The 22,651-nt window shown below is 50.1% G+C and overlaps 1 protein-coding gene across 2 annotated transcripts in view; it reads left to right on the forward strand.

Annotated features, from left to right (window-relative positions):
* Positions 1-22,651, forward strand: part of ABCB8 (ATP binding cassette subfamily B member 8) — a 518,839-nt gene that overhangs the window by 431,532 nt on the left and 64,656 nt on the right. The window lies entirely within an intron of this gene.

Raw genomic sequence — 22,651 nt, forward strand, 5'->3', positions numbered from 1 at the left:
TTTTTTCATTTTAAAAACAAAACTTGTTATTTTGGCAGTAGAGTTCCTCAGTAGCACTTTTGCTTCTAAATCCCAGTGAAAGGGGATGGGAGGATCAGTTCTTAATACACATGTAAAGAAATTGGCATACATCATTGCTTCTTTAAGCGAGAGGCAAATAAAAAAAGCTTTGCTAGGTCATAATACTTACGGGAGATTATCACATATAACTGCAAAAGGTTTGCACTAGGAAAGAGACGAGTGAGATAATTCCCAACCTAAACATCATATTCAATATTCCCAAATGACTGAGAGTAGGGATTTCACCAAGACACTGCTCACAATGCTCTCACACATTTGATCCCTGTTTAAAATGTTTTAACACTGAGCAGAAGCGGGGGGCGTGGCCAGGCGCCAGCGAAGATGGCCGCCTAAACCGAGAGCTTCGCCGGAGCCGAGCCCTTCACCCCATTAAATCCGCCCAAAATCCGGCATGCTGTGCACCTCCTAGACTGGAGAAAACCCAGATCGACCCAGCGGTACCAGACACATTGCTTTGGGGGCCCCGTCTGACCCTCCTGCTGTGCGGCGGCAACGACCTCTGCGGCCCGACTGCCGAGTAGAGGAGGTGAGCCTGAAGTCCGGCCCGTAATCTACGCGGGGCCCCAGCTTTGCGGCCTTAGCGGGGGACGCATCGCGGAAGCCTTGAGCAGCGGTGGGATCCCTCTGTCCTCGCGGAGCCGGGAGGTGGGGAGAATGCCGGCGGTCAGTACCCGCAGCCCTGATGAAGTGCCGACGGGACCCGTAGTGATGGCGGGACCCCGCGGGCAGAACATTTGAACACTCACCTCCCGCCATTTTGAGCGCCTGCTACAGTGGTGCGCTGTGCAGCGGTGACATCGGCGGTCAGGGACTTGGCCGTACATCCTGAGATCCGGGCGGGCGGAGCACCAGAAGGTACCTGCAGACCTGACGACTGGCCCCGGGAATGCCCGGGGGAGAGATTGCGGACGCGGGGGCAGGCCCAGCCCCGCAAGAGAGCCTCTGAGAACGTCTGAAGTTGGCGCCCTGGGTCTGCCGCCTGCTACTAGAGAGTGTGATCTCCCCCCTCTATTCCAAGGGGTCGCGTGGAGAGGGCAGGCATCTTGAGCCCTGGATCTAGACGCTGGAGGGCGGCGACTGTTACCATTGCGGGACGGGGAGCACACAGCCACCAAGTACTTTCAACCGTTTGGCTGAGGTGAAGTTACTGGAGTGGGGCCCAAAGACTGACACAGTACAACGGGCACGGGCGTCTTGCCAGGCCCTGGATGGTTACCCTCTATTACAGTGGCCTATAGAAGTGCGACATACGCCCCAGAGTAGGTGGAGAGGCCTGGTGGGTGGCCAGGGAGGACCAGGCGGAGCAACGCTCAGAGGTGAAACAGAGGGAGTGCTGTGAGTGGCGGCTATCAGCTGTCGTGGGAGGCCCAAACATTTTCTCCTGGCTGGTGCTTTACGGAGCTCAACGGGGCAAGTGGGGTCTGTTGGTGGGAGTGCAGCCCGCCAATATGAAGCCGAAGGGCGCGGCTCCTACGCAGACCAACAAACTAGGAGACCCGGATGCGTCCAAGGAACCGTCTCTAGCCTCGATCATGTCGGCAATCCAGACGCTAGGCACTATCCTGGAGACGAAAATCGACAAAATGTCCATCGAGGTCAATCTTCCCCGCTCAGATCTCGGTAAAACGTCTGACAAGGTCAAGGACAAGGTCAAGGCCAACGAGACTGACATACGCGAACTCCAGGCTTCCTCAAAGAAGCTAGAGCAACGAGTGAACGAACTAGTGCACCAGCACCGTCAGGTGGCCCTAAAGCTGGAGGATCAAGAAGGGAGGGCACGCCGTAATAACATTCGGGTGGTGGGCGTGCCGGAGGATTCGGAGGGGCCTAGCATGGACCTTTTCCTGGAAGATTTGATCCTTAACCATCTGCAGCCTAAACGCCTCTCTAACATTTTTACCATTGAACGCGCACATCGGGGCCCATTCCTAAGCCCAAACCAGGAGCTCCACCCAGGACAATAATTTCGAAAATCCTGAATTATAGGGATAGAGAAGCTATTCTCCAGGCTGCTAGACAGAAGGGCGACCTGCGCTATGGGAACGCCACGATCAGATTCTTTCCGGACTTCACGCTCCAAGTACAACATGAAAGGCGATCCTTTGATGGAGTGAAGGCGGCGTTGCGTGCCAAAGGACTTAAATACATGATGTTTTTTCCTGCTAAACTTAAGGTCATCGCAGGGGGCAAATCACACTTCTTCGCGACACCAACAGAGGTTCAAGACTGGCTGGACAGGGAGTCAACGGACTATCGGGCCGAGCGGAGGGTGGCGAATGGAGGGGCGCGCGGGCCAACTCGCTGGGGTCCCTGGACGACAGGTCGGATGTGGACAGATGGGCCCCACGCTGCAACTCTGGGCAATAGCTTGCTTAGTCTCCACAACGGCCCCCGATGCACAAGGGATGCCTGGTTTCACCATGGGATGCCCAGGAGTGGACACCTCACAAGGAAAAGCCAGGAGGGGTTCCCTTGTGGTAGGAGTACAAGCGCCGGGATGCCTCCGGGTTACTGTTCGCGCTATACAAATACAACACATTTACATTTACATTTACATTTACAGAGCAAGTCAACGCTCCTGGCGGTCGAGATCAGCTAGCCTCAAATGGGGTACTCTCCATGACGTTCCGGGTCACTGATGGCGGAGGCCCTATCCAACTCGGACCCCTTCAAACTGTAATGTAATGTATGCCTTTGTTTTCTGACGCTGGGGGCTCTTGTCCTATGTTGATCTATGGGGAAGGTTGCCTAGCTCTAAGATATAGGAAACTGGGTTGGGCCAGGAAGAGACTTTGAACACTTTCTCCCCCTATTGCGACTTGGTGGTTTGGCGATGACTCAAGTGGGGCCTGAGCACCACTTTGAAAGTGCGGAACTTAACCTTAGAAGACATTGTTCTGTTGAGGGAGTGTACGCATGCTTACAGGGGCATTGTGCTATGTTGGGGGAGGGACAACCAGCGGCTGGAGCTGGTGCCAGCGCATTTTCCCCTTTAAGTAGGTTCCTCACTCCTGGGATGGGTCGGGCGAAAGGCGCTCTGCTAATTGGGGATGTGGGTAGTTTGGAGCCTACGGAGCAGGGTAGCAGGGATGGGAGGGAGGGGTTCACTAGTTTCAGGGTGGCAGAGGGGAGTGGGCTGGGTGTTGGAGGGAAGTTTGAAGTGGTCGCATTGGGGGTATGCAGTGGTTTTGAGACAGAGGCGAGAACCGCAGGCATGTAGTAACAGCTCTGTGCTGATGGCTATGAAGTGGGATAAAAGTCTTAAGGTACTTAGCTGGAATGTCAATGGGTTGTGGGACAAACTCAAGAGAAGTATTGTGTTACAGTTTGTCAAGCGACACCTCCCTGATGTGGTCCTCCTTCAGGAGACACACCTTCTGGGAAACCAATGTCACGCGCTGAGCAGATGGGGGTATTCGCTAGTACTCCACGCTGGCTTCACATCCGGGTCCCGCGGGGTGGGGATCCTCCTGCGACCTAACTTTCCACTTGTCATTGATCATACGGACACGGACCCATTGGGGCGTTTCGCTGCCATCTCAGGGAGGTGGGAGGGCTGTAGGCTCAACTTGGTAACAATATACATAACCTCCGGGCCTCCAAACCTAGTCTTACCATGACCATGGGAAATTACTCCTTTCCCTCACGGAGGGGCGGCTTCTTATGGGAGGGGACTTTAACGCTGTGGTCTCGGGCGAATTGAATAGACACCCGGCGCGGGAAATAGCGACGGGGCACATGTGGCTTCCTAATCTCCTTGATTCGTTTGGACTTCTTGATCTCTGGCGCCTCCGACACCCGACACAGAAACAATACACCTTCTTTTCTGGCCCGCACTGTACTTTCTCATGCATAGACTATCTCCTAGCGCCGATGCATCAAGACACTACCATGCGTGAAGTCACTCACATGGCAAGAGGTATCTCGGATCACTCCCCGCTGTGGGCCCACATCACCATCGGGGACTGCAGGGAGGGATGTGTTGCACCGATTAATGCCTGGTACCTCCGAAGCGAGGAAACGAAAAAGAAACTGACCCTCTCAATAGACAACTACTTTAGGGAGAATGTGGGGACCGTGGAGTCATCAGTCGTACTGTGGGAGGCTTTCAAGACAGTGCTGAGGGGAGAGGCCCTTTCGGCAATTGCTGGACGCCGCAAGAAGCGGGAAGCACAGATGGTAACTCTAGAGAGCGACCTTCTCGCCTTAGAGGGTAGAGCGCATGGGGATGAGGACCCGGACATTGTCCACCGAATGCAACTTAAAGCGCCAGAATATAAAGCCTTGGCCACAGACGCGGCGAAGACCTTAGCAAGAGAAAGGGAGGGCAGACTATACGACCAAGGGGACAAGGCAGGCAAACTGATAGCCTGGCTAGACAAAAAGCAACAGGCACAGAAAGTGGTGGCCGAGTTGAGGGTCGCGTCGGGGGAGGTCCTTACAGAACCCCGGGAGATAGTTAAGGAATTTGCGGAGCACTTTAAAAAGGTTTATACCAGGGGGTCGGACCGGTCAGAAGAGGACTCCACTGCCCTCCTGGGCGCTATTACACTGCCCGCCCTCTCGGACGAGGAGCGGGACATTCTGGAGGCGCCACTCACCACTGAGGAACTGGTCAAAGCCATCCGTGACCTCCGACCAGGGAAGGCCCTTGGGCCGAATGCCTTCCGATTGAGCTCTACAAGCTCAAGCCAGACAACCTTAGCCTGTACTTGAAACACATGTTTGAAGAAAGTAGGGAGCAGGGCATCCTACCACGGGACCAGCGACTGGCCACGATCGCGGCCATCCCGAAGGAAGGGAAACCACAGGAGATGAGCGCCTCTTACAGGCTGATATCACTGTTAAATGCTGAGCCAAAAATCCTGGCAAAAGTGCTTGCTAACAGACTTAAGCCGGTCCTCAACACACTGGTGCACCCGGACCAGTCGGGATTTATGCCCCTTCGCAATACGGTGCTAAACTTGCGCCATCTTCATGGGGTGCTGGGACGCTGTCATGCGATCAAGGAAGATGCGGTTGTTGTGTCATTGGATGCAGCAATGGCATTCGACACGTTGGAATGGCCCTACATGATGGAACTGCTTGGGAAACTGGGATTTGGACCGACCTTTATTAGCTGGGTGTGCCTTCTTTATACCGACCCTCTGGCCCAGGTGGTAGTCAACAACAAAATCTCTGAGGTCTTCACGTTAGGAAGGGGAACGCATCAGGGATGCGCCCTCTCCCCTTTGCTTTTTGCCATTTCTTTGGAACCATTGGCTGCTTGGATACGACAAGACACCTCTCTGCGAGGACTCCGCTGGGCTGGCGAATGGGAGGACAGAATTTCGCTATACGCGGATGACATCCTTCTATATCTCACAAACCCTAGTGAGTCCCTCAAAGTGGCAATGGAGATTTTTACCAGCTTTAGGGAAAGTTCAGGCTACAGCATTAATTGGTGAAAGTCACTCCTTTACGTTCTGCACGGGGCCCCCCTGGTCATCCCAAACTCCTGCCCGATTAAGATAGCCGAGGATGGGTTCAAGTACCTGGGAATATTCATTTCTAAAGACAGGGATATCTGATATGAGCAGAACCTCCTGCCACCTTTGCAACGACTAAAGAGAGACACAGCCACCTGGAAAAAACTCCCACTGTCTTTATTGGGCCACGCAGCGCTTTTTAAAATGATGGCGCTGCCACGGTTTCTCTACGCCCTGCAAAACTAACCGGACTTAGTTCCGCAGAGATACTTTGCCGCCATCAAGGCCACACAGAGAGATCTTCTCTGGACTGGGATGCCCCGCATTTCCTTACAGAAACTTACACTGGGATGGTTTGATGGGGAGATAGCGCTCCCAGACATCCAGAAGTACTATTGGGCGGCACATCTTTCAGCCATTAACCAAGGTACTTATTGTGCTGGGGATGATCCGGGTTACGGGATTGACAGATGTACCCTCCGGGGAGGTAACTACGAGGCCGCACTTTATTCCAGACCGGGTATGTACCGCCTCACGGGTCCTACAAAGCATTCGGTACAGCTTTGGCACGTCGTTCACCGAAAACTGGGATGGGCTGGTAAACTAACAATGGTTACCCCACTGTGGGCCTTGGAAAATCTGGGCACATGAGTCGCATGAAGGGATTCCGCAAATGGGATCTGATTGTGATTTCTCAAATCAAAGACCTGTGGGGCCCGGATGGGGTTGTCTCCTTTGCATCGCTTCAGCACACCTTTGAGCTGGCTCAAACGGAGCATTTCCATTACTTGCAGGTCAGGCACTCCCTTCAGGCTAACATTCCTCCGGGACCCAACTCCCAGAGTCCTCCCCTCTGGAGGACAGGCTGCTGGACGGCCACCTTCCGGAGCGGGCTATCTCCCTTACATATAAAAAACTCATAAACCACACTCCTAATCCGTTACTAGCCCTCAGGGGGAAATGGGAGGCAGACGGACTAGAGATTGATGATGAGGAGTGGAGAGAGGCGCTTGCATCTGTGAGAAGTTGGCCTGGTATATGATGTTCACTATTCTAGTGAGCACCTTGCACCAGTCCAAGCAACCCTTATGGTGATGGTTGTAAAGTCAACCTTATAGACCAGCTATCCTTGTGGTAGCATGGACAAAGCAGTCTTAGGCTAACACTTCAGAGAGCATGTGAAGCCAATTGTTTTACCAATTACAATCCCTTGAATACCAAATGAAAGGACACCTCACAAGGTATATATCAAATATATATGTATTTATTACTAACACAACCCCTCTGCACTCTTTATGAGGTTAGAGTTCGAGATACAGCACAAGTTACTCAATAAGCATACTATAAGTTCCACAAATACAGTTCTGCCCTAGGGGCCTCACGAACCATATACTAAAGAAGTGGTATAAGAACCACTTCAGGAAAGGTGAGTAGGCCTAGGGCCTAGGAAATCGCTGGGGCTACGCTGATCGACAAAGTATTGGAAGTAGGAGACCCACAGATGCGTGTGCAGTGTCTAAACACACACGCGAGTTACCATAGAGAATCAATGGGAACGAAAAAGTTACAAAGTAGTTGATTTCAGACACTTCCGGGTGGCCTACGGGAAAACCCTGTTAAACTAGGACACTTGGATAGTTGTTACCCATGGGAGCACCGGAGTACTCGAGTTACCTCACCCAGGGAAGCCGGGTGCATAGGTGTTCTTTTGTGTCGGGTTTCGTCGCTGAATCCTATGGAGAGCTGCAAGAAAGTGCTGCAGGCCACCAGGAGGAAAGTGTCCGGATGGATCCAAGGGTGGCTCGGAGTCGAGAAGAACCTGAAAGCAGAGGGGACAGAGTCAGGGTCACTAGCCAGTAACCAGGAAGAAACCAGGCGATGTTGAGATGCAATTAGGTGAAGAGGTGAAGCTTGTCTCTGCAGCCACGTGGACCAGGAGGCGTCGACAATGACCAGGAGCTGGATACGGACTGTCCCACGAAGGATCTAGCTGTTGGCGGGGTTGGTATCCAGATTGGACCCAACAAGCCTTTGCAAAGGCAACCCACGCAGGAAGTGAAGATGGGCTTCTGTTCAGACCAGCAAGGTCTGAGGCGCTTCTCTTTCATAGGGAAGCTGGAGCAAGACTGGAGCAACCAGGCAATTGTTTTGGTTTCAAAAGGATGTCTTCAAAGGGGCCACTAGCCAACGGGCTAGCAACCGCGAAGACGCGTCGAGGAGAAATGCAGGCTCAGGCCCTACGCGGCACTCGTGAAGTGTGGAGGGCTGAGCTTCGGTGCACTTACTGCTCGGGGCTGGGGCTTCTCAAACCCCAATGCACAACTTCGAGGACGCCTCAGAAGCTGCACAGGTAGCAAAAAGCAGGTACTGCAGGATGTCCGGTCGCACGTCTCTCATGTCCACCACGGGTCTCAGCTTTGCTGTGGATGTGGGTCAGAGTCAGAGAAGTCTGGAAGTCCAGAGTCTGCGTCGCTAAGTCTTTGGGATCCGGCTGGAGCGTCGACAAAGCAAATCGGCAAGTTACTGTTGGTGTCTGTCTGCACAGGGTGGTCACTCCTTGACCACAAGGGAGATGTCTTCAGTCTTCCAGTCCATATGGAATGTCGAAGGTCCAAGAGTTTGTGTAAGAGTTTCTTTCCAGGATAAATCTAAAGTCTCTAGACTCAGCTCCTATCTTTAAACTAAACTAAGGGGCTGGATTACCTGCTAGGTCCCTCCTGTGGGTGGAACCTGGGAAGGGGGTGGTTACACCCCTTTCCCTTTGTCCAGTTTTGGGCCAGAGCTGGGACTGGAGTGCCCCAGCAACTGGTTTGAACCAGGCTATGCATGGGGCACCTTGTGTGCCCCAGGCAGTTTCTTTCAACCCACCATGCCCCAATACACTAAAGTCTATCTGGGGAGGTGCTAGCACCTCCCAAGGCAGGAAACCTATTGTCCAGGCCTCCCCTGCCGGAGTTTCATCCAGCAGCAGGAGGTCAGACTCGTGTCTGTGGCAGCAGCATCCATTTTGTGATGCTGAGGCTCTGTTTAACTTTAACCGGGTAAAGCAGTAACTACATGTCTTCTCCCTCTAGAAGGGTGGAATGCTACCCCGCCACCAGAACTGGCGGGGGGGGGGGGTAGTATTCCAAAGCGTATGACACCTTACACGACATGTTTTGATAAAGCCAAACCAAAGTTAGCAATAACCGCGAGGATTATAATGCACTTAAGAGTATATGGTATGGCTATATCATGGAAGATCTATAAGGACATGGTTCCGAAAGCTGCAGACAGGCTCAGCTCATGATAGAGAACCATCTCACATAAAATCAAGCACTCTGCCTCCAGGATTGTTAAGGCCTGCCATAGGAGTGACTTACAGGTATATATGTGTCTATATATAAGGGTAGATATAGGTATACTATATCTAAGCAAGGGTGATTACACGACCTTGCCCAAACTGAGTGACCAGCCTGTGGTGTCAGTTTGGATGGCCAGCCAGGGGTGGCATAATACATGCTGCAGCCCCTGGTAGGCCTTGGATGCACCTATGCCCTGGGTACCTAAGGTACACTATACAGGGGCTCACAAAGGTGACCCAATACCCAATTGGATATGTACCTCAAGTACATGGTATTAATTTAGAGAGAGAACAGCTGGGCTGTGGGTCTGATTAGCAGGCCCACAGCCACACTAGAGTCGAAAAACCAGTGAATCAGAGCAAAAAGTGGGGGTGACCATAGGAAGCAGACATTAAACTAACCTTGACCAGTTGAGTCTTCATGTTCTAAGTGGAAATATCTGGAGAGTCCATCTGCATTGCCATGGTCAGTTCCAGGTCTATGTTCCACTGTAAAGTCCATGCCCTGTAGGGAAATGGACCACCTGAGTAGTTTGGGATTTCCACACGTCATCTGATTTAGCCGCAAGAGGGGCTTATGGTCTGTCTGCATCTTGAAGTGAGTATCAAACAAGTATGGCCTCAGCTTCTTCAGGGCCCAAACCACAGCAAAGGCCTCCCTCTCAATAGCTGACCAACGTTTCTCTCTAGGGGTCAGCCTTCTGCTAATAAAAGCAATGGGCTGGTCTTGACCATCTATATTCAATTGTGAAAAAACAGCTCCCACACCCAACTTAGAAGCATCTGTTTGGACAATGAATTCTTTGGAGTAATCTGGACATTTTTCAGAATAGGTGCAGAGCACATGGCCTGCTTCAGGTCATCAAATGCCTTTTGACAGCTGACTGTCCACTGAACTTTCTTTGGCATTTTTTTGAGGTCAAGTCATTAAGTGGTGTCACAATGGACCCATAAGTCTTAACACACTTTCTGTAATAACCAGACCGGCCCAAGAAAGCTCTGACCTGTGTCTGGGTGGTTGGAGGAGTCCAGTCCTTTATGGTCTGGATCTTGCTCTCCAGTGGTTGAACCTGACCTTAACCTAGCAGGTGGCCCATGTACACAACCTTACTCTGCCCTATCTGGCACTTAGTAGCCTTGATAGTTAGGCCTGCCTTCTGCAGGGCCTCCAAAATCTTCTTCAGGTGGATCAGGTGATCTTCCCAGGTGGAGCAAAACACAGCAATATCATCTAGATAAGCTGCACAAAAGTCATCCAGACCTTAGATGACTTGGTTCACCAACCTTTGGAAAGTGGCAGGTGCATTCTTCAAGCCAAAGGGCATCACCACAAATTGGTAATGACCTCCTGGGGTCGAAAATGTTGTTTTGGCTTTTGCATCATCAGCTTGTCTGATCTGCCAGTAGCCTGCTGTCAGGTCAAATGTGCTCAAAAACTTGGCAGAAGCCAATCTGTCAATGAGATCATCTGCCCTTGGTATTGGGTGGGCATCTGTCCTAGTGACAGCATTGAGACCTCTGTAGTCCACACAAAACCTCATCTCTCTCTCTTACCATTTTGGGTGTGAGGTTTAGGCACAAGGACTACTGGACTGGCCCAGGGGCTCCACGAGGGCTCAATAACTCCCAACTCCAACATCTTTTGGACCTGTGTCCTGATACAGTCCCTGACATGGTCAGGTTGCCTGTAGATTTTACTCTTCACAGGCAGACTGTCACCAGTGTCCACCTCTTGGGTGCACCAGTTTGTCTGGCTTGGAGCCAATGAATTCATTCCATTCAGAAAAACCCTGTCCCTGGGACGCTTGCTAATGTAGTGTATTTTTTCTCAATAGACCGACCAAATGTCAGTTTCTATTGCCGCACCAACAGACCAAATTTTTAATCTTCACATATAATGTCCAAACTCGTTAAAAAAGACTGGAGAAGTTCCTTGTGAAATTTCAAAAAGACAGTCAGGACGAACACATAGATGATGTCTGCACCCACTCTTTTCGCAGTACATCAACAATCAATCGTGCAAAAAAAGTGTGAAGAACAAAATTACCCCTCACGGGCACACCACCAACGGGGTTACTGGCTGGTACTCACCAGATAAAGCCCCTTATATCATCATCGGTAGTCATAGAACAAAAACAACTGAACAAGTGGAAGGAGTAACGAACATTCACTTGTGTGTGACAAAAAGTAGTTAAAATCAACAACCACACCTTACACACAACTTTATTCTGAATTTTTAGGCGTGATTTGTTGAATTAAAAAGGCTGGTAGCTAACTTTGCATACCATTACCTAATGCCAACATGTTTATCTGCCTTTCACACTTTACGGCAGATTCATCAGGGCTGACACCTTGTCATTGCACCAGAGTTGGACACCTTGTTCTTTCTGACTGTCAAATTGAAAAAACACTAGTTAAAATACACCCTCAGGGACCCCCATCCCTGCATATACCTCGTAAACAAATTGTGATAGTTACCCTCTCCCAGCGTTCCTTTTTCGCACCGGCTGAAGAGGTAAAACTATTAGCTCCCAAAGGTGAGTCTGTCTTTGAGCCCTACGATTGTTTCATCAGTCTATAAAAAGAATACAACATGTATCACGACTCTTAATTTGTAATCATAATTGTTATCTCCAGCCTCTTAACAACATGACTACCATTCTCCGAGTACCACATAACTTATGTGAACCTGTACATGTTGTGCCGTTATCCATGCCAGGAAAAATGAATGCTCTTAGTGTATAAAAAACTTTATTGTCATGTAAAGTTACAACAGGAAACCCTCTTGTTCCTTTTGTACTGCTTATGAAGGCGTGCACGCTACTCCCAATGCTTCTAGTATGTTAAAAAACGCCTGGGGCACTGCACCTATTCAAGCGTCTTGTGATCATCGTTTATAAAAATCCTCGCTGAGTCCTCTTACAGCCCATTGTATTCTAAAAACCGGCTCCCCCCCTCCTCACCGTAATGAGCTACACGGAGCTCCGCGTCTCCTCCTGCGGCCTCTGTGGTGATCGGCCCTGAGTAAATGCATTTGAAAATACGTGTGACGTTTTCGATACCGGTCATGTGACCGACGTCCCCCACGTCGTCCGCCATTACTAAGTGGTTAGAAACATGAAACGGCTTAATCTGCAATGTTACAAAATACCCACGCATTCGCTCCAGATCTCGAATGGTTAACCATAAGTGCCATTTATAAATGGGCACCAGTGGCTGAGACACTCGGTGATCACAAGCTGTGTTTACCTCGATTTTATTTATAATAGAAACATTCTCACAAAAGCCCCTATTAGCTCACCAACTCTCAGGACAAAGAACAACACCCTTACTTTTTTGAGAAAAAAAGGGGGGGGTGTTATATTTACACTCCATATTTATAACCAGGCATACAGGGCAAGGCAAATTAACAAATACCCTGAACTGCCGGGTACACTCTAAGCTAAAAGACAATGCTCATGTAGGGTTTATGCTCAAATCACCCAGTGACCATGAGAAAGACTAAACTTTAATTTCTTAAACAAAGATAATCTTGTAGTTTATAATGAAGACTCTACATGTATGCATATAAGTTTATCTCTACGGTGTATGGTTCAAAAAGGTTGAACCATTCCATCTTTATAACCAAGCATACAGAAAAAAGAAGCTTTTCAAGTACCCTGGGATGCCGGGTAAGCTCTTAGTGAGTAGACAATAAAGTTTTTGAAAAAACCTGAAGTGATTTCGGGCAAGGCGCTGGAATGGTTTCAGTCGTTCCTCTCGGAACGATCTTTTCAGGTTGTGGTGCCACCACTCAGATCCAAATCCCACGCCGTTACCCAAGGTGTCCCGCAGGGTTCGGCATTGAGCCCCACTGTTTTTAATCTCTATGTCCAACCTTTGGCGGAGGTTGCGAAGAGTTGGGGTCTCACTATGGTATCTTACGTCGATGATACCCAGTTGGCGGTGGCTCTTAACAAGGACTCCCCTTAGCTGGGGCAGCTGTGCGCTTAAAAAATCCAAATAACATAACATAACATAACATTTAAAAAAAGCTTTTATACTCAATTTTACCTAGTGGCCATGTTAAAGGCTGCGCTACTTTCTTTTATTTGACAGCAATCATCTTACATTGTGTGTAAAAGATTCTACATAACTGCATCTAGGTCTATTTCTGCGGTGTGTGGTTTTGAAGGTTGGAATTCCCATCATCAAAATCCGCATACAACAGCGGGTGCGATATGCATCATCATGCTTGGATCTTAATATTCATTTAATCTTCCCAAGCACTCTAATGCATAGACAGATCCTCAATGAGTACCAAGGAGCAACATGGTGTTATATGCAGTGGAACCTCAGCTTTTTACTTGACCCTGTTCCACTCCAAAATCTCATTTAAACCTTGCTGGTCACTTTTTTCTCTATAAATCCAACGGGCCTCTTCGGACAAAAGCACATTCTCAATATTAATTGGAGTCCCTTTCACTTTTTCGAGTACCGTCCATGTAAATTATGTTTCTCTTTAGAACAGTGCTGGACCAGTCTAGTTGTGAGCTTGCCTGCCCTTATAGTACTCAGATGTTCTTGTACTCTGACCTTAATTTTACGTGATGTTAGTCCAATATACTGCAGACCGCATTCACACAGTAATCGGTATATCACGTTGTTGGTTTTGCAGTTACTAAACTGGTTCAGAAACCATTTGTCAGGATTCCTGTCATCCGCGGATCACGGTTTCGACACAGCGTAACGACGGCGTTCGCAGCACAAGCAGAGAACCACATTTCCCAGCATTCCGTGGGACGCGTTGCGTACGTGACGCATGCCACGCAGAACCAGGAAGTTAAGAGCTCGCCGAAGACGCCGACATCGCTGATTATTCCTGCCTGATGTCGGAGTGGGTTGGTATGCTGCCGTTCCGTTAAGATCCTTCTTAGTTCCTCTTGCCTTGGGACTTATAGTACCCCGCACTGGGTTGGGTACACTGCCTAAGACGCTCCAAGTCGAGGCTCGCTGTTAGCGGGATATTGGGGCATTTCTACGTTTCCTTCTCAGTACATACTCTATCCCCCTGTTGGAAGAGACGTGTCCTTGCCGTCTCATTGCAGGGAGAAAACAAAGACTCTGCACTATTTTGATGTTGGGAAAGACCCGTTTGTTCACGGGTCTTTGTGAAACACTATGCTACCTTGAAAACGATAGAGAGCGGTTTGGGCTCAAATTGCTTTCTGGCTTATATACTTTGAAACGTGATTGCACGGTCGTCTAAGAGTCATTAGACGCCTGTGGAGCACGGGAGCTGCGCAGGTTCAGCAGAACACCTTGAGAGAATGTCACTCTTGACTTCTGAACCTTTATGTGTTGTCTTCACGATATTTTATCATTCATTTCATCCCTACACAGGAGAAACGAGGTAGGGGTTTCACGTCAGAGGGATTGGTACAACCACAGAAATGACAACAGACATTGTTTGGTATGCAACAGGATTGTTTGTACATTAGTTCAGCTCACATAGGAATGAGAGTTACATGATATATTTTGTGTCTTCCTCTGCAGTTGGTTACAACACCCTGGCATCACCCCGAATCCCTTCTCCTAGGTTTCAGGTCCAACGTATTTTTCTTTTCAGGTAGGGGTGACACCAGAATATACGAGAAAGGAAAGAAAGTGGGGGGGTTCTCATAAAGTGATATGGGGGTGTATTCTAATTGTCTGTCATTCTCGTTACAGATCTCCCTCCCCGCTGTCCCTTCCTTTCCTTCCCCTGCGGGACTATCCTAGTTGCCTGTGTTTACAACTTCAGGCTCTGGGGGAGTTGTGTAGGGGAAGTTATAGGTAATTCAGCACAGCCCCGAAGAGACCAGAAGGAGCCTGACAGAATAATCGGCCCACGATTGCTTTTTTCTTCTTGGCTGTGCTGAAACTATAATGGCTACTTTGGACGACGTAATGGCGGCGCTGGCGTTGGTTCAAACTGAACTAGCGGCCTCTAACAGGGAAGTAGCTGCTTCTAGAGCAGAGAATGCGCAGTTAAGGGCAAGGGTGGATAGAATATAGGTAAATCCGTTTGACGTTGGGGGGAGCGCTACCCCTTCCACCTCTGTAGTAGTAGAGATGCCTGCCCAAATACCCTTGGCACCCCCTGAGAGATTCTATGGGGACAATAAGAAGGTACAAGTATTTATGACTCAGGTGTTAATACACTATATGTGCAAACCAAAGATGTTCTCCACCAATCAGGCTTGAGTAGCCTTCCTAATTTCCTATTTAGGGGGTGAAGCAGCGCAGTGGGCAGTCCCTGTGGTGAGACGTGATGACCCTCTACTCTACGACTGGGATGAGTTTCGATCTGAATTCGAGAAAACGTTTGACCGCAGAGCAGAAACCTTTACTGCCGATAGGGAGCTTCTGGAACTGAAACAGGGGAATACAGAACTGGTGACATATCTCAACAGCTTTTATCGACTGGTGGCAGAAACTGATTGGCCCGAAGCAAAACAATCGGCTATCTTATACCAAGGGTTGAATGACGAGCTAAAAGATGTGTTGGCGCAGATCGACCCCCAACCTCGCACCTGTTCGGCTCTTATTGAACTTGCCCTGCGTTTGGATCACAGAATGAAGGAACGGAAGGGTGACCACAAGAAAAGAGAACGGTCAGTCGTGCCATATGATCGAGGCAGCCAAGGTGAAAAGCCCACAGCCACACCTGAACCCATGGAAATCGGAGCAGTGCGAGCTTCGCTAACGTTCAGCGAAAAAGATCATCGCCGAAAACAAGGCCTCTGCCTTTATTGTGGCAAAAAAGGCCACTACTTACGAGACTGTCCAGTGAAGCCTAAGCCCGGACGGTTTAGGACTGGACAAGCTGCAGCAGGTATCATGGATCAGGGGCAGGAAAACTTCAAAGCTTGAAGGTGGGTGAAGGGGAACCATCAAGCAAACTTATTATCCCTTTCATAACGCCAGACTGTAAACAAGAAAGAAATCACTTGTTTCTTACCATGTCGTCGTTTGTTGATACCGAAGAAAAACACATAGGCGCTATGGTGGATTCAGGCGCAACCGGTTGTTTTATGGACATCACGGAAGCCGAACGTCTCGGAGTGCTTCTTCTTATTAAGAGTCCTCCTGAAAAGGTATATGCTGTGGACGGAAAAGAGCTAGAAGCCGGTCCTACCAAATACCTCACCCCTGAATATGAGCTTACGCACAATGGTAACCATCGTGAGACTCTGTTCTTCAACATTATCCAGGCTCCTCACTACGGAGTTATTCTAGGGCTCCCTTGGCTACAAAAACACGAGCCATTGATACACTGGACAACCAAATCAGTACGGTTTACATCGGACTATTGCAAGGAACATTGTACAACCGAGTCTTGTGGTCCCTCGCGGGCTTTGGCCTCCGTGCAGTGTATTGCCACTGCCGCTGAAAAGGAAGTAATACTCCCTTCTTGTTACGAGGCATTCGAGACCGTCTTCAGCGACACTCAGGCCGAGGTGCTCCCGCCTCACCGGCCGTATGATTGCAGAATAGACCTCTTACCAGGAGCTGTGGTTCCTAACGGAAGGATATATGCCCTCACTGTCCCGGAAAACGAGTTCTTACGAGAATACCTAGACAAATACCTTGCTATCGGATACATAAGACCATCAAGATCCCCAGCAGCCTCACCGTTGTTTTTTATCCCAAAAGCCAATGCGGAAAAGAGATGTTGTATTGACTATAGAGCGCTTAACTTAATTACGGTGAAGAACCAATACCCTTTGCAATTAATCCCTGTTCTGTTAGAACAAGTACGAGCCGCCAAGATCTACACCAAATAGGACCTCAGAGGCGCCTATCACCTTGTACGCATAAGGCAAGGCTACAAATGGAAAACGGCATTTAAGATGCGGTATGGGCTCTTGGAATACCTTGTTATGCCCTTCGGGCTCTGTAACGCCCCGGCCGCCTTTCAATACTTCTTAAATGAGGAATTACGGGAGTATCTCGATCATTTCGTCGTGGTTTACATCGACGACATTTTAGTCTATTCGAATACAACCGAAGAACACAGGGAACATGTGAGTCGGGTGTTACAGGCTTTGGTCAATCATCGTCTATACTGCAAGATCACCAAATGTGAGTTTCATGTAACCACGGTGGAATTCCTGGGTGTGATGCTCACACCGTCCGGTCAGGTTATGGCCGAAAGAAAGGTCAGGGCAGTAAAGGAGTGGCCCCGTCCTTGTACAGTCAAAGACAGTCAGTGTCTGTTGGGGTTCGCCAACTTTTACAGGCGTTTTATACGCTGCTTTTCGGCAATGGTAACACCATTAACCAATGCAACAATAGATTGCACACAGTTCCCCTGAGATTAGTGATGGCGTAGTGCAGTGTGATGTCTTGCTCTCTTCCTAGAGTGTAAGGCGTTGATATGCCTCAGTACAACAGGGAAGGGTATCCCTTGTCGGAACTAGGGATGCCTCACACAACAGGCTGGTTTAACGGCTGTTGTCATGTCACCAGCTAGTCGTATCGTTTCATCATCGGCTCCCTGCTCCAACGTCAAGCCGGCGCTGCAATGCCTGACGGGTAGCACTGGGTGCTACACTCTTGTGGAGATCTTTTGTTCCTTGCCGGTAGGTGTAAGGGTGTGAGGGCCCTAGTGGGTGAAGTAGTGAGCGTGAGTGAGGTGGATTAAAAAAGGTTGGTGTGATCTACTGCTATGGCTTTAATCGTGTAGTACACCACCTTAGTAAAAAATGTGAGGGGCAATGGGACTACAGTAGCTACGAGGAGTCAGTCCCGTTCAACCCTCAATCGTGAATAGGTCGACATGTTTCATGCCTGTATTGGCAATTCTTCAGGACCAAAAAAGGGTGCTCATAAACTTAGTGACTTAGTGAGATGCTCCGCATCAGGCTGAGGCATCTGAAGTATACAACCTGTGTGGTTGCCGAATCCAGCCGAAGAGGGGTTCCTGCGTCAAAGGGATACCCCTCATTGGCGGTCGTGAGTGCCCCAAGGCTGCTCCCGTGGGGTCTGCGAGGATGGGGCAGTAATCTCGTCGCAGCGGGCGGGTGACCTCTTCACCTAAACCCCACGTCCCCACGTCCCAGCGCGGAATATCGCCTGAAGCAGCCACGGCTGCTTCAGGCGATATTCCGCGCTGGGACGTGGGGTTTAGGTGAAGAGGTCACCCGCCCGCTGCGACGAGATTACTGCCCCATCCTCGCAGACCCCACGGGAGCAGCCTTGGGGCACTCACGACCGCCAATGAGGGGTATCCCTTTGACGCAGGAACCCCTCTTCGGCTGGATTCGGCAACCACACAGGTTGTATACTTCAGATGCCTCAGCCTGATGCGGAGCATCTCACTAAGTCACTAAGTTTATGAGCACCCTTTTTTGGTCCTGAAGAATTGCCAATACAGGCATGAAACATGTCGACCTATTCACGATTGAGGGTTGAACGGGACTGACTCCTCGTAGCTACTGTAGTCCCATTGCCCCTCACATTTTTTACTAAGGTGGTGTACTACACGATTAAAGCCATAGCAGTAGATCACACCAACCTTTTTTAATCCACCTCACTCACGCTCACTACTTCACCCACTAGGGCCCTCACACCCTTACACCTACCGGCAAGGAACAAAAGATCTCCACAAGAGTGTAGCACCCAGTGCTACCCGTCAGGCATTGCAGCGCCGGCTTGACGTTGGAGCAGGGAGCCGATGATGAAACGATACGACTAGCTGGTGACATGACAACAGCCGTTAAACCAGCCTGTTGTGTGAGGCATCCCTAGTTCTGACAAGGGATACCCTTCCCTGTTGTACTGAGGCATATCAACGCCTTACACTCTAGGAAGAGAGCAAGACATCACACTGCACTACGCCATCACTAATCTCAGGGGAACTGTGTGCAATCTATTGTTGCATAGGTTGTTGGGACACGCACACTGGACCCCTATAAATATTGTCCCCCCCACTGTCCCTCCCTGTTGTTGACCACAACACCATTAACCAGACTTACACGGAAGAACGTTCCGTTTATATGGGATCAGGAAGCACAAGGAGCTTTCGACCAGATGAAGACCGCTTTCTCAACAGCTCCAGTTCTTACTCATGCCAACCCAGAGTGGCCTTTCCTGGTGGAAGCTGATGCATCCGAGGTAGCACTAGGGGCAGTGGTATCCCAAAGAGAAGACTCCACGGAATTATTGCATCCCATTGTGTTTGTCTCGAAAGCTTAACCCGGCGGAGACTAACTACACGATCGCGGAGAAGGAACTTCTGGCTATCCGCGATGCGTTCTTGGAGTGGAGACACTGGCTGTTGGGTGCAAAACATCAAGTAACGGTATATACGGACCATCGCAACTTGCAATTCATGCGAGCAGCACGTCATCTAACCCCAAGACAGCTTCGATGGATGCTATTCTTCGAAGAATACCAGTTCATCGTCACCTATAGACCCAGCGTGAACAACAAAAAAGCGGATGCTTTGACGAGACAAGAAAACCCGACTCTCCATACCGCCACTCCGGCTAGAGCCATCATAAACCCCTCTCAGGTGGTGGGTGTTACCCAAACAGATGACCTTTTGAAGGGCATTAGAAAAAGTGCACAAAAGAAAGTCCAATTGGTCGCACACTGCTTGTCCTATCAGCGTGTTCCCCCAAAGCATTGTGGTCCATGAAGTAAGCATCAGCGGGTGCGCCTCTGCCAGGGTCTTGAGCAAAAAATCACTGTTGCGTTGGCCATCCCTGGACACGTGTTTCGAGGTTGTTACCTCTCGTCAGCAGGGAATAGGCATATATGTAGGGGTGCTGCGTAGGCTGCCAAAAAATATCCGCAGGTCCGGTACCACTCGTGGCACGCAGGTGATCCACTAAAGAACTACAAGTACCAGAGACCCGAGGGGCGATCCGGAGGAGGGGCTAGCGGTGTGCGCTCCATTGATGACTAAACACAATATGGCTCCCTTGAGCTTTGGGCCGACCGGCTCTTGGACGACGCACCTGCGTGCCGGTTCTGGCATCGAGGCCTTTGACGGTTGTATGGCGGCCTTCTCTTCCACCCCTAACGATCTTTCTCTACTGATGAGGGAAGTTATCCCGAAACCCGAGACATGTCTCGGGTGATATCCTAAAACCCGGGACATGTATCGGGTTTAGAGATTCATCAGTCCAACAAGTACCGACTTGCACCCACCTAGGTGATCCACTAAAGAACTACAAGTACCAGAGTCCCGAGGGGCGATCCGGAGGAGGGGCTAGCGGTGTGCGCTCCATTGATGACTAAACACAATATGGCTCCCTTGAGCTTTGGGCCGACGCGCTCTTGGACGACGCACCTGCGTGCCGGTTCTGGCATCGAGGCCTTTGACGGTTGTGTGGCGGCCTTCTCTTCCACCCCTAACGATCTTTCTCTACTGATGAGGGAAGTTATCCCGAAACCCGAGACATGTCTCGGGCGATATCCTAAAACCCGGGACATGTATCGGGTCTAGAGATTCATCAGTCCAACAAGTACCGACTTGCACCCACCTGGGTGATCCACTAAAGAACTACAAGTACCAGAGTCCCGAGGGGCGATCCGGAGGAGGGGCTAGCGGTGTGCGCTCCATTGATGACTAAACACAATATGGCTCCCTTGAGCTTTGGGCCGACGGGCTCTTGGACGACGCACCTGCGTGCCGGTTCTGGCATCGAGGCCTTTGACGGTTGTGTGGCGGCCTTCTCTTCCACCCCTAATGATCTTTCTCTACTGATGAGGGAAGTTATCCCGAAACCCGAGACATGTCTCGGGCGATATCCTAAAACCCGGGACATGTATCGGGTCTAGAGATTCATCAGTCCAACAAGTACCGACTTGCACCCACCTGGGTGATCCACTAAAGAACTACAAGTACCAGAGTCCCGAGGGGCGATCCGGAGGAGGGGCTAGCGGTGTGCGCTCCATTGATGACTAAAGAAAAAGTGCACAAACATGTGTATGGAGAACTTGGCTACGACACCATCCGGAATGGAAAAGGATTCATGGTGTACCCATGAGAGGTACACAAGTGCTGATACCTACAAGACCCTTGCGTAAAACTGTGTTTTCCTGGTGTCATGATGCCCCTTTTGCAGGCCACATGGGGTATGTAAAAACACTTGAAAAGGCCCTGAGACAGTTCTGGTGGGCTTCTATTCGGCCTGATTTTTGTAAATGGGTGAAGGAGTGTGCAAAGTGCGCCCAAATGAAATCTGACCGTCAACAACCCCAGGGACTCCTACAACCCATGCCCACGCCGGACAATCCGTGGGAGAGGTTCTCAGTGGACTTCATTGTTGGACTCCCCAAAGACCAAGGAAAGACCGCTATTATAGTGGTAGTAGATTATCTTACAAAAATTGGTCACTTTATAGCATGCAACCGGGTCCCTACAGCTGGTCTCTTGGCTCATCTCCTGTTAGTGAACATAGTCAGGCTACATGGTCTTCCAAGGGTGATAGTGTCGGATAGAGGGGCCCAATTTACTGCTCGCTTTTGGAAGACCTGGTGTTCTGAGTTGCAAATAACCTCATCCTTGTCCACCAGTTTCCACCCACAGACCGACGGTCAGACAGAGAGGCTGAACCAGACTCTGAAACAATTCTTGCGTTGTTACGTTCAGGACAACACCAACTCGTGGGTGGACTGGTTGTTGGTGGCGAAAATAGCCTATAACAGCACGCAACACTCCTCCACGCTTCACACCCCTTTTTTTTGTTCCTATGGGCATCATCCTAGATTCAACCCCCTATTGCTCCCGAGTACCAGCGCCAGGCTGCCAGACGTCAAGGAGAGATTGTTGCGCGTTCGCAAGATACTCCTTGCCACACGTAAAAATCTCATACAAGCCAAAGTCAGGTACAAAGCGCAAGCGGACAAACACCGTCGGCTTTGCTTTGCACACAAAAATGGGAGATCTGGTGTGGTTGTCCACAAAGCACATTAAGTTCAGAAGACATAGTGTGTTTAACCCTAAATACATAGGGCCGTATAGAATCGTGAAACTGGTGGGCCCGGTAGCGGTGCAGCTGCGGTTGCCTGCGCACTTCAGGATACACCCAGTCTTCCATGTTTCCCTACTAAAACCCTCTCTTTGTCCGATCCGTCGAGCTCCTTTGCCTATCTTGGTGCATCATGACCAGGAGTATGAGGTCCAAGGGGTGCTTGACTCTAAGTGGGTGAGGGGGCGTTTGCAGTATCTGATCTCCTGGAAGGGTTATGGCCCTGAAGAAAACTCCTGGGAGCCCGCCAGGTCAGTGCACGCTCCTCGTTTGGTTGCTCGATTCCATAGTTCGTTTCCTGACAAGCCTGCTGCTGATCCACGTCCCTTATAAGGGGGGATATACTGTCAGGATTCCTGTCATCCGCGGATCGCGGTTTCGACACAGCGTAATGACGGCGTTCGCAGCACAAGCAGAGAACCACATTTACCAGCATTCCGTGGGACGCGTTGCGTACGTGACGCACGCCACGCAGAACCAGGAAGTAAAGAGCTCGCCGAAGACGCCGACATCGCCGATTATTCCTGCCTGATGTCGGAGTGGGTTGGTATGCTGCCGTTCCGGTAAGATCCTTCTTGGTTCCTCTTGCCTTGGGACTTATAGTACCCGGCACTGGGTTGGGTACACTGCCTAAGACGCTCCAAGTCGAGGCTCGCTTTTAGCTGGATATTGGGGCATTTCTAAGTTTCCTTCTCAGTACATACCCTATCTCCCTGTTGGAAGAGACGTGTCCTTGCCGTCTCATTGCAGGG

The sequence above is a fragment of the Lissotriton helveticus genome, chromosome 10 (assembly GCF_964261635.1).
Source record: "Lissotriton helveticus chromosome 10, aLisHel1.1, whole genome shotgun sequence".
In the NCBI taxonomy this organism is placed as follows: domain Eukaryota; kingdom Metazoa; phylum Chordata; class Amphibia; order Caudata; family Salamandridae; genus Lissotriton; species Lissotriton helveticus.